This window comes from Ambystoma mexicanum, chromosome 12 (genome assembly GCF_040938575.1).
Source record: "Ambystoma mexicanum isolate Mex_15411 chromosome 12, UKY_AmexF1_1, whole genome shotgun sequence".
Taxonomy (NCBI): Eukaryota; Metazoa; Chordata; class Amphibia; order Caudata; family Ambystomatidae; genus Ambystoma; species Ambystoma mexicanum.
This window is the reverse complement of record NC_090936.1, coordinates 565,916,264-565,928,651: the sequence shown is the minus strand read 5'-3', so window position 1 is coordinate 565,928,651 and position 12,388 is coordinate 565,916,264.

The following is a 12,388-nucleotide window of genomic DNA, read 5'->3' as shown; positions in this document are numbered from 1 at the left end:
CTATTTTGTAATCTGTTAAAGTCAAGACTCAATTAACACTCTTTCCACATGAGAGTATTAATTGATCAACTAAGAGTCAACATTTAACTCCCGAACGAAGATTCGGTAGGAGTGCATTTGGGCTTACTGCCTAGCAATAGGTAGTTTAGGTTGTTTAGATATTTTGTCCCAAGTGGTCTTGTGACGTTAGCCCGCCTGCACCTGAAATTTCACCATAAAATTCATTGACATTATTTCTTTATTTAATAGTGTGAACTAACACCTTTGGTGTGCTTCTACTCCACATCAATTATCCTGATTTACATTAGCTGTGCATTCCCACCTCACAGTTCTCTTCAGGAACCGGCCCCCAGGTCTCCTCCATGATTTTGTATCGGCCACGGGCCGATTGGCCGACGGCTCAGTCCAGCCCTGCCCAGGAGTAATGTTTACCCTGAGCATGACAGTAGTCCATGACAAACAAGAAGCGGTGTGTATAGGCCAATTGATTTCAAATGAAGGTAAAAAGGTCTCTCCTTAAAGAGCTGAAGCCATTTTGAAAACAGCCAAGGAACAGACAAATAAAGCATATGCAGAGATTTTTTAGGATTATGTAATTATGTCAGAGCATGGGTCGTTGACTACAGCTTATATATAAGGCCTTTATTACAGGCTTTAAAGAGAGCACAGGTAACACGGGAAAAATCATGTGGACTGAGGAAATGGAGGAAGGATTTGATGAATTGAAAAAAGCTATTTGCACAGCCTCAGTTTTAAGGACTCCTAATTATGCTGAGGAATTATTTTTGTTCTCGCATACAGATGGCACTGTTATGACAACAGTACTTATGCAGAGGACTACGCTGGGGTGCAAAGCCCCTTGCTTATCACAGTGGAATTTTAGACCCCGTAATGAGAGTTCAGTTTTCGTGCGAACAAATCTTTAGCTGCCGCCGCGTTCGCCATAGAGAAGGCTGCAAGCATAGTGATGGGATGTTCTATGACGTTATTTGGTGAACAGGCATTATTTGCTATTTTAGAGAAACCAAAGGGCTTCTGCCTATGAGGTAGTTATATCGAATCCATCGATTGAAATAATTCAATGCAAAATAGTGAATCCTGCTATGTTTATAGCTAAGCCAATGATAAAAGGAGAGTCTGTACACGATTGTGTAAGATATGAGGAGTTCTATGATGAAATCCCTAGAATAATGAAAATGCTTTAGCAGGGGGAGAGATTGTTTTTAATGACGGTTTTTCGAGGATCGATCAAAACAACAGGCAGAGATATGCAGGTGGAGCTGTGGTAAAGCACCCAGCTGATGGGGAATTTCGGGTGCTTATAAGTACACGACTCCCATCTCATTTTTCAACACAGGCTGCAGAATTATTGCCGTTATCGAGAATCACGCAGACCAGGATGTAACAGTGTGCAGCGACTCCGCATATGTGACGTCGATGGTGCACGCAGGGTTAGCACGTTGAAGAAGGAGGGGTTACCTCTGAGCAAACTGAACCTCCAGTGCAGCACGCAGCCTTATTGGACAGGCTCATTAAAGCACTACAACTCCCAGTGGGCATAGCAGTCTTTAAATTCACAGCTCACACTAAAGGAGCACATTTTATTTCACGTGTAAACCAAGTAGCTGACGCTGATGCCAAGAGCGTAGAAATGACAGAAAAAGTGATGATGCATGTGGAGATGCCTGATTTGTATGACATAATGGTTATCATGATGACTGTATTTGAAGGCTATTATTGCTTGTCAAAACGCAGCTAGTGGAGGTCCAAGGGGAAGCACCTCAAGAGGAAAATAATTTGTGCACACAAAGAGGGTATTCTTTAAACCCCTCTGAAGAATTGTGGCAACAAAACACCACTGATAAACCAGTGATGCCTGTAGCCTTATTAAGGGTGGTCCTGGAATAGCTACACTACCCAGTGCATGTAGCTAGTGAGAATTTTGTTGCAACTATTGCTGAGGATTGGTTCGTACCAATTCTGGTAGAGCATGTTGCGTTCTTCATGATAAATTGTATAGTCTGTCAGAAATTCACGGCTGGGCATACACTGCGCACAGTTAGGGGAGTTTTTCTGAGACCCAATGGCTTTTTTCAGCATTTGTGTCGTTTAAGTCGATATGATACAAATATGTAATGGATATAGATACACGATTGTAGTAGGTTGTCACTTTTTAAAGTGGATTGGAGCAAGTCCATGTACACACCCCGACTCCACCTGCGCATCAACATTTTTAGTGAGGGAAGTGTTTCCTAGATGGGGAGTATGTGAAGTCATGAGGTCAGACAATGGTCCTCATTCTGGGGACCAGATATTTGAGTGGATAAGCTCATTGCTTGGTATAAAGCACACGTTTTCTTTGGCTTATCATCCACAAGGGAATGGGATCTGCGGACAGCTCAATATGTTTAATGAAGGAATAGCCAATGTTAGGTTTGTTAAAAATAGAATTATATGATTATTTGAATTGTATGACTTCAAGTATCTCTGTCATTTCAGGTCAGCTACGTCGAAGAGGGTGTGGGGCAGTGCAGAACACAGAAGTAGATGTTGCAACAAGTGAATCTCCGAAATTACGCCTTTCCCAACTACTCTCCGGTGATGCGTTCCTAAGCCGCAATAATCCAAGGAAGGAGTGGGACGAAACCTGCTTCAAAACTTCATTTATTGTGGAAGACGTCACACCATCGGCAATCAGAGTTTAAGACAGACGTGCATAGACTCTCATAGGTGACGTCAAAGTTCATTTTGGAGAAACCCCACTGCCCTTGCACCCATCGGAAGCAAGTACAGGCTTCGGGGAAGAATCACAGCACGTGCAGACAAGGTTTATGACGAGGAAGAAGGATGCAGAAGCTGACAAGTAAAAGGTCAGAGTTCATTGGACTGTGGCTTTGTTCAGGACACTCTTTTAAATCATTCATAAAGGAGTGAGAAAAGCTGATTTGAATGCTCTGTGCACTCATTGCAGGGTAAAGGGAAATATATTTGTTCTTAAGCCACAGGAGCTTGATAGACTTTGGACTGAGGCATGCTAAAGCCTTGATAAGAAGAGAAATGTGTGCCAGATTCCTTTCGTGGTTTTGATAATTGGAAAAGAGTACACTATCCTGATTCCTTCCATACTGAGTTCCTGTTTGGATTTGCCTATGATATGATATGATAATGATATGATATATAGCATTTATAACATGCCTATACACAAGTGTTTCAAGGTGCGACGAGGCAAGGGAGGGGGAACAAGGGAAGACAGAAACAACAATCCTACTAGGCCAGGTGTCATTCAGATCGCGCAAGTGCAGGGGGAGGGGGAAAGGGAAAAGTGCGAGAGAGAGGGGAAAGTGCAGTGCATGGAAATAGTAGAATAAATAAGAAAATAAAACGGCCACTGGTGGCAAGTGCAAGGGTAAATGCAGACATAAGTGCTGGAAGGGGAACTGTAGGGCTACAAAAAACAGTCCCAGGGTGAAGGGGTTGTAAGGGAGGCAGTGCAGGTGGGCAACTGGCGGGGCAAGGGCTCGAGAATAAGAAAGGGTGGCCGGGTGACCAGTGCAGTTACTTGCCAGGAATTCAGCAGAGGAGAGGGGGAGAGAAAGCAGAGGCAAAGAGGAAGGTTTTGAGGCACTTCCGGAACTGGAGATGGTTCTGCTCAGGTTTCAGGGAGGCAGGAAGACTGTTCCAGAGGGAGGCCCCTGCCGAAGAGAGAGATCTACCACCAACTAGTTGCTTGGAGAAGCGACTGTCCCTGAGGGAGTTGGCTGAGGATGAGCGAAGAGCTCGAGAAGGAAGATATTTAGGAAGAGAGAGTTGAGGGTATTTCGGCCCCAGGGTACCAGAAGGCATTATGGACAATGCAGAGGGTTTTGAACTTAATCCTTGCAGCCACTGGGAGCCAATGCAGAGATTTCAGTCCTGGAGAGATACGATCCCTGGGCTTGAGGCCAAGGACAAGTCTTGCAGTCCTGTTCTGGATAAGTTGCAGAGGGCGGAGAGTAGAGGCTGGCAGATTTAGATAGAGGCTGTTACAGTAGAACAGCCTAGAGAGAACCAGGGCTCTGGAGACAGTGAGCTTCTGGGGGAAGGAGAGGAAAGGAAGAATACCTCTGAGGAGGTGCAGCTGGTAGTGTGACTTCTTAGAGACGTCAGAGAAGGAGAGTGTGGAGTCGAAGATCACTCCAAGATTTTTTGCTTTGCAGGTGGGAGTAGGAAGAGGGCCAAGAGAGGCCGTCCAGAGAGCTGCCAGGAAGGCGGGAGAGGGTGCGCCGATGAGTACAATCTCAGTCTTACTGGTATTAAGGCAGAGGTCATTGGCTGCGCACCACTCATGGATGGCAGACAGACAGTCAGAGATGAGGGAAGGAGAGGAGGAGGCCGAGTGTAGCCTGAAAATGAGCTGGCTATCATCCACATAGCACTGAAAGTTGGGGCAAAGAGCGGCAATGCAGTGGCAAGGAGTGCCAGGTATTGGTTGAACTATGGTGTTGTTAGGCGGAAACCTGTGCAGTTCCCTCTGGGACCACTGCAAAAGGCTTAGGACTACAGGTGTTTGGCAGTAAACCCACTTGGTAGCAGTCTGTACCACACAGATTCGCTTGGTGGCTGTGGCTGAGCAGTCAGACTTCCCTCAAGAAGAGTTAGGCAGTATGTGGAGTATACAACATAGGGCAATTTACACAGTAGAACAAGCAAACACGGAACAAGGCTTCGGTGTAAAGATATATAGTTATTTATTTATAAAAACACATCTAGGGAAAACACACTGGCACTAATACGGTAAACAACTTCAATCACAATTACTATAAGTAAGTCAATCCCCCTAACAATAGTTCGACAAGTCTAGGTTCAACGGCACCACTTATTTGCAGACAGAGGTGAATGCTTTAACCTAGATGGCACTCTAATATCCGTTAGGACGGGAGAGAAAAGGCAGGGTATGAAATCAACTCGGTACCAACACTTTTACAAACAAATGCAAGTAAGGCAGGGTCTACTGTAGATCACAAAGTTCAGAGGCCAGGCCCACTCGGAGAGAGGCAAGGCGATATGTCCCAAAAAGTATTACAGTGGAAATGCACTTCGAGTCTTTGTCGCAAATTGTTATAGAAAGATTGGACCAATTCAGAACAGAAAGTTAAGAAAGCTTGGAGGCGACCCAATGGAGAGGCGAGGATTAAGACACCTCACGCTAACCGACACAAGGGAAGCCAGGCGGACACGGTACCTTGTATGTGGAGAGACAGCTCCGGCGGGGGCAGTTGTTCCTGGTGGTGGATGCAAGTCGGGGCTTTGCCAAGAGAAGAGATGATCTCGTTGTCGAAGGAAAGTTGAAGATCGTTGCACCACCAGGGAAGAGACCAGCCGCGGAGTGCTCCGTCACAAGGCACCACCTTTTGGCCGCGGTACAGGGGTAGTGGCTATCTGGTTGCCGGGGTGCTCTGCACAGGCAATTCGACCACTTCGTCCTGGAACGAAGAAAAAGCAAAGGGGACTGGTTGTTCCCACCAGTCAGGGGAAGAGACTCTCCGGCGGGGAGATCTCCTCTGTCGGTGGGAAGTGGTGAGTCGGTTCAGCAGGGCTCCACCGGAGGTGTCGTCATTGCAGGTTGGCTCAGCTTTACCCTCGTCGGATTCTTAGGTCCTGTGGCGACTTCTGAAGATCCAGTCCCAAAAGCCCTGCTTTTATGCCGAAAACCTCCATTCATTCAGCCTAGCTGTCAATCAAAACACGCTAAGTGGTGAGCGGGGTGGCTCACCACTTGGGCCAATCACACCAGAGTGCGACTTGAGTTGGCAAGGCAACTCAGTCCAGGGTGCCTAAAACCCCCTCCCAAACCCCCTGTGGTACCCAGACAGAATGGCACCACTTTGGAGGGCCTCTGTACAGAAGCCCGCCAAAAGTGGAACAAAGGGCTCAACCTTTGGTTTAGGAGTCACAGAGACAAACACAGACGCCATTTTAAAAACCGAGTTCTGGCAGAAAATACCAACCGATAGATTTATTTAAGATAAATAAACCGGTGGTATGTTAGAGATTAACGAGAAAGAGTATTAACCTCCAACAATGGGAAGAATCCCATAGAGTTATATTCGGGGTCGAATATAACAAGTAGTTTCCACTGCCACCAGCCAAAACTCGACGAGGGGGGACGGGACAGTGCCCCCTCGAATAACAGACCCAGGAGTAATCGAAGTACCCCTACTAGTACGTCCACAATAGGATGGTTTGTACTAGTTCTGTTAGTAAATTTAGGTCTAGTAAAGCCAATGGTGACTTTACAAGCCCGGGGAGACAGTAGTCAGTCCCCGGGTATGGAGTCTATGGTGGGGATCCTCTAGGAAGTCCCAGTGTTACGACACGGAGGGTGCGGTGTAACACACATAGAAAAACATATGAGACCCTATGGAGTAAAAGACCCCATAGCCCATAGAACACATTGACATTTAAAGGAATTACACACATTCATGTCCAAGAGTGGGAGAAAAGAGTCTCACTCTTGGCAGGATGGAAAAAAACAAACTCCAGAAATCCAGCAAAGCTGCTGGGGGACTCACAGGAAATTCAGCCTAAACAGAGAATTCTCCCTAACAGGTGTTACCCAATGACCACACTCTACAGGTCATTCTTTTTTATATCTTGTTTGTATTGTGCCTATTTCCTTCACTTGTGGGGAGAACTAATTGCATTTCTGATTTCCTGCAAGATCCTAAAAATGGCCTAGTTATAAGAAGATTGCTTATAGTTATTGCTGAACAGATTTTTCAACTACCTGAGTTCAGTGGCGAGAGCAAAAATGCCCCTAACAGCTGATGAAGCATACAGATTAGTTAGTGTGGTGTTCTTTCGTTTGATTGGGAAATACCCGCCTCTTGTTGGAAGATACACTGATGTGCACACATTTAAAAGGGATTCGAGAAACAATAAAAAATTGAGAGAAATCCTGAGACGTGTCATACTACAGGTGAATGTTTATTGTGCGAGAACTCTGAGATCAAAGTGAAATCTTTCCTTCGAGGGACAGATCGAGAGGATACTGATCAAAAAAATACTCTTGGTTTATGCTGAAAGAAGATTCATCATGTCGTCTGGTCTGAAGCAAATTTGAGGCATAGATTGGGAACTTGCTTATGTTTTGTTTGTTTGTTTGTTTTTATTATTTATAATGCGCGAGCCTTTACAAGAATATTCGAAACGTAGTTACAGTACACAGAAAATACATAAATACAAGAATAAAATACACCAATGTTATATACAAATCAGTAGTAGGCCAGCAGGCCGTTAAATACAGGTGATTATATACAGGTAAATTCAAAATTTAATGGGTCTCACGTTTCAACCATGCGATTACCAGTGAGCGGAAATTCTGGTAGGGCATGTCAATTCTAAGGTTTGAAGGCAAGGAGTTCCACAACAAAGCAGCTTTGACTGGGAAGCTGCTGCCCCCTATGGTGGCCCGTTTGTAATAGGGAACAGATAGACAATTTCTGTATGCGGTTCTGGTGGGTCTTAAAGAAGACTGTCGGTTGAATCTGTTGATCAGGTAAGTTGGGGCTTTAAATTTGTATAAAAATAATTGAAGGAAAAAAGAACATTAGTGAAATATTTTGTTTTCATGCTTCAGAGACGTCTACATTTCATCTGTTCAAAAGGCTGATGCAGAAAGAGCATTAAGGTTCTTGTCCTTGATCAGACAGGACAAAGCGCTGAGTCAAGTCGACAGTCTTCAAGAAACAGTACCGAATGTTGCAATATTAAAGATTTGAGTTTTTTCTTCCTTAGGCAATAAAGATGAGTGTAGCTAATAGTAATGTAGTTATGCCTGACCAAGAAAGACATCTACGATGCTCACAAAGTAGATACTGCCAACTTTCCTATTTATGTATAATCTACTTTTGCATTCTCTTCATAATTGTATTGCTTTCACTCAGAGTGCGAACGTCATACTGTATCGACATACATGGAGCTAAGACTCCAGTGAATCTTCCTGAGCAGAAAGGAGGTATGTACGTGGCAACTACTAGGCAGCCGAGACCCTATGTAGTCATTCCTGTTCCAAAGAAAGATGACACAGTGTCTGAGTCTGAGATAAAAGGTACTGATAGCCATTCACATGTAAAAAATGTCTTAGAAGTTATTTTTGGGCTCCAGAAACAGGCTTTACAGGAGAAACAAAGAAAAGAATAGTTAGAAAGTGAGCCCACACAAGCAATGCATGCAAACATACCTGGTCCTGTGATACATGATCTAAGGTTAGTCCCTAAAAGGAGGTCACACATGGAGATTTTGCAAGACATTTTTATGCCTAAAAGATATGTTGAGAGAATGAAGCTTTCTGAACTTCCTCCTACTCAAGTAGCACAGATGAATACACCCAGACCATTGATAAACGTTCCTAGGATTGGTCCAATAAGAAAGAGCTATGCTGAAGTTCTTCATGAAAGAATTATGGAAGTTCACGAGAAAAGAATGAGATCGAAGCGAAGTACCAAAGAGGATGACTTCGAGCTGAATGATTACCTGGACAGCACATCACATTTGGGGAATAACATCTGGTATCAGCATATGAAGGACGTGGGAAGGAGGACCTCAAAGGAAGGATTCTTTGTGTGTGCACTCCTGCCGTACAGTATGGGGCAGTCTAAGATCTTCATAGCCATTGAAGTAGATGTCCAGACAGCACATTGTCTGTCTCATGTAGCACTTTGCCGAACCAGAGGCCAGTTCATTGGCTGAGATGCCTATATAAAATGAGAAACTGAATGGACAGATCCAGATGAAGATGATTATGTGCAAGACTCAAAGACAAGAGACGGAGAACACACTAAGAATCATGTGATCAGATATGAAAAGCCTGGAGAAAATGGAGCTGGAATCAGATGGGAAGTGAACAAAAATCTTGATAGTCCAAATAAAACTAAAGAAAGAATTCAACACTGGAATTATAGAGGCCAGATGCAGATCTTGTCATGACCCACAGAACACGCCCCTTTTGGACTTCATGGTCCTTGTCACAACAGGGCTTGCACTCCTTGATACTTCCAACATGGCCGTCTAGCGTGGAACACCTTCCTTTGTCTTTACATCAGACGTCGTGTGTTTACAAATAGGCCGCGCCCCCGCGGGCCCGTGCGTCTCAATGCTATTGTAAGCAGTGACTAGACGTATGCTCCGTAGTTCGCTACCTTGTTATCCTTGTTCCTGGATCTCCTATTCCATTCCCTTACCCTTCTTCCTTCTTCCTTGTTTTCTGGACTCGTGTGCCGTGTGTGCACCTTCTTCGTTCCTGGATCCCGTAGTGTGTGAATCCCGGAACTCTGAACGCACGCTGGAGTCCGAAGAGGCTCACGCAGGTTTATACAAGACCAGGTCCATGCGTAAGAAGACACCACCCAAGAAATCCTGCAAGGAACGCTCCCAGGTGAGAAAGGGGGAATTCCGTGACAGATCTGGTGTTCAGTGTTATCACCAGATGGCTGGGAAGAAGGAGTAGTCATCTGCAGAGCATGGATGGTGTATGATCGTCCTGAATGGACTGTGTGGAATGTAAAAGTGCTATGCAAACCACTTTGGCTGAGTCTTGCCAAATTATTAACCTGGGTCGAACACAGAGGAGGACCCTTACAGATAGTTCCACTGGAAAGTGCAAAGTTGTGCTTCAGAAATAATGGTACAAGAAAATCGGGAGAGAACCAGAACTGCAGTTAGATCTTTGCTGCACCAAGAATGAATATTGGGACAGCAGTGATAATGGATCACTATTGAGCGTGTGGAGCTAGAGCCTATATAAGGTTGCCTGCAAACTGGGGAGGAATATGCTCCTTGGTGAATGTCCATGTTCCAGCGTTGGTGATTCTGAAAAGTGATCTTAATATTGACTGTTTCCTCAAAGCAGATGCCAACCTGAGGAAGAAGAGATCTGTGGAGCTGATGAGAAGGATGAAGAGGGAAAACTACTTCTCAGCTAAGTCAATAGAAGCCTTTGATGCCATTCTAAATGAGCATAGACTGTTCAGCCAGACCTCATCAGTGTTCACGTTGATAATAATGCCGAGAATCCAGGTTGGAGCAAATACAAAATGGCTGCAGATTACCAGATGGGAATTGCTACAGATGATTAACACGACCATAAAAGGATTCAATGCAATCAGAGAAGAAATGAGAGCTATAAGACTGAATACTCTCCATAATAGGTATGTCTTGGATATGATCACAGCTATGGATGGAGGTGTTTGTGTACAAACATTGGAGAATCATGTTGCACATACAAACCTTCTCATGATGATGGGAATGTAACCTTGACAGAGGCCATAGACATGGTGACTACGCTCCATGGTCAGATGAAAGACAAGGTTAAAGACATTGCTGATGACAGCTGGTTTGGATCAATCTTTTCTTGGATTCCACAGTGGATGGCAGACATCTTCAAATTCCTTGGAGCTCTGATAGTGATGAAATTGCTTGGATTCTGTGTGATCAAACTGATTATCTCGCAATGCAGGAAGACAGCAAAGAAAGCCATAGCAATGAAGATCATGATCGATGTTGAGCAGGGATGGAAGGCCAAAGAATTTACAGATGAAGAAATCAGAGACTATGTGAAGGCCAGTATCCATGCACCTGAGGGAACGAAGTTCCTATACCTGAAGAATCATAAGAAATATGTGGGAAGATGGGTCTACTGCAGCCCCAATGGACAATGTCAACAAATGATGTGGACCAAAGATGAGCATGTCAAAACAGCAGGTTGCCTGAAGGGAGTCATAAAGATATGGGTCCCAAAGAAGCTCTTTTTCAGAAGAGGATTCCTGGATGTAAAGGATGATGAAAGAGTGGTCGATGAATCGCCCGGGGAGGGGGAGTGTAGAAGAGAGCCAAGTACCCCCACCTTAATCACTTCACCTATATCGCCTATGTTGCCTATAGACCTTATACCGAAATTTGAGACATACACGGAGCAGTTGAATCGACAAGAGCAGAGTATGGACTCTGTGCAGTACCAGTGAGACTACCAATACCTAAGAGAATCATGAAAGCAAGATTCCAGTTGAGAAAGCCATACCTGCACACAAGGAAATATCACAGTTGCTTAAATGAAACCCCTGAAGAAGCAGAGCAGATACACGACAGAGAGGAATGGTGACATGTATAGAAGAGATGCAGAGACCAGAGAATGCATATATTCTATAAGGCATCAAGAAAGTACAGAGGATAAGTGACATCTTGGGCTCAAGGTGAAGAAGCTAATGCCACAGAACTGATGAAGATATCAAGTTAGTTTACACGTGTACAGATGCAAGAAAGGCAAACAGCAAAGTAATCAGGAAGCTAGCCTTATGCTTTATAGTGAATTGATTGCGGCAAGTGACATTATATACGTATATGCAGACAAACTAGTAAAGGATGGATGTTTCCACTATGCATTATAGCAGTGCTGAACAGTAACAAGAAGGCCTCATTTTAGTATGTCGCAATTAAAAAGCAGTTGAATTAATAAAAGGAATCTCAGAAGGCACAGTTGGACGAGCTAAGAAGTCAAGGTCTTATCAAACCGGAGAAAACTAACATTGGATACAAACCGTGTAAAAGAACAGAACTCCTGTTCTGACTACATGGACAAAAACAAAAGACGTCAGAGGTCTATTAAGTATTAGTATTTTAAATGCACCAGAAGCTCTATTCCATGGTGTTTAGTCACGTGGAAGGATGAAGCTGGACGAACGAAGTGGTCACACCTACGCACAAGGGCAGCCCGTACCATCACTCCCTGAATTTCTCAGAGTTAAGAACACTCTCAAGGATGAGCTTCAAAGTCCTCATTGACACTGGACCATTGAGGTGATCAGGGATTAGTATGCTAATTGGTGGGAAGCTGGTGCTAAGGCGAGCTCACCAGCACCTGGATGTTCAGGCTGCCTGCTACTATACGTAGGTGGAAAAGTACTGACGGAGGTTAGAAGCCAACCAATTATAGAGGACCACGTAATTAAGAGTCCTATAGTTTTGTAGCCAATAGGATGTCGTACATTTAGTGACGTTCATAGTGGCCATTTTGAGGGGAGGGCTTAGTTGCCCCCCCGATGTTACGTACCCTATCACTTTCATTCACTGACTCATGCTAGTATAGAAAGTGTACTTCGATAACTCACTGAGAGCCTATCATTACTGCGCATAGGTTTTTTGTAGTTTACCATGTAGGATGGCGTTGGTAGTACGCAGGTTAATGTCATCAATGACGAGTTTTGGGTATAAGAACCCAGTTTTTTTAAAGATGCATTGAGTAAGAGGATCGAGCGAGATCATTGAAAATAAAACAGTCCTCCTTTTGCCAAATTACCTGAGTCATTTTCAATTATTGATGTATGAATAAAATCTGCATCCCCATCCATCTCCA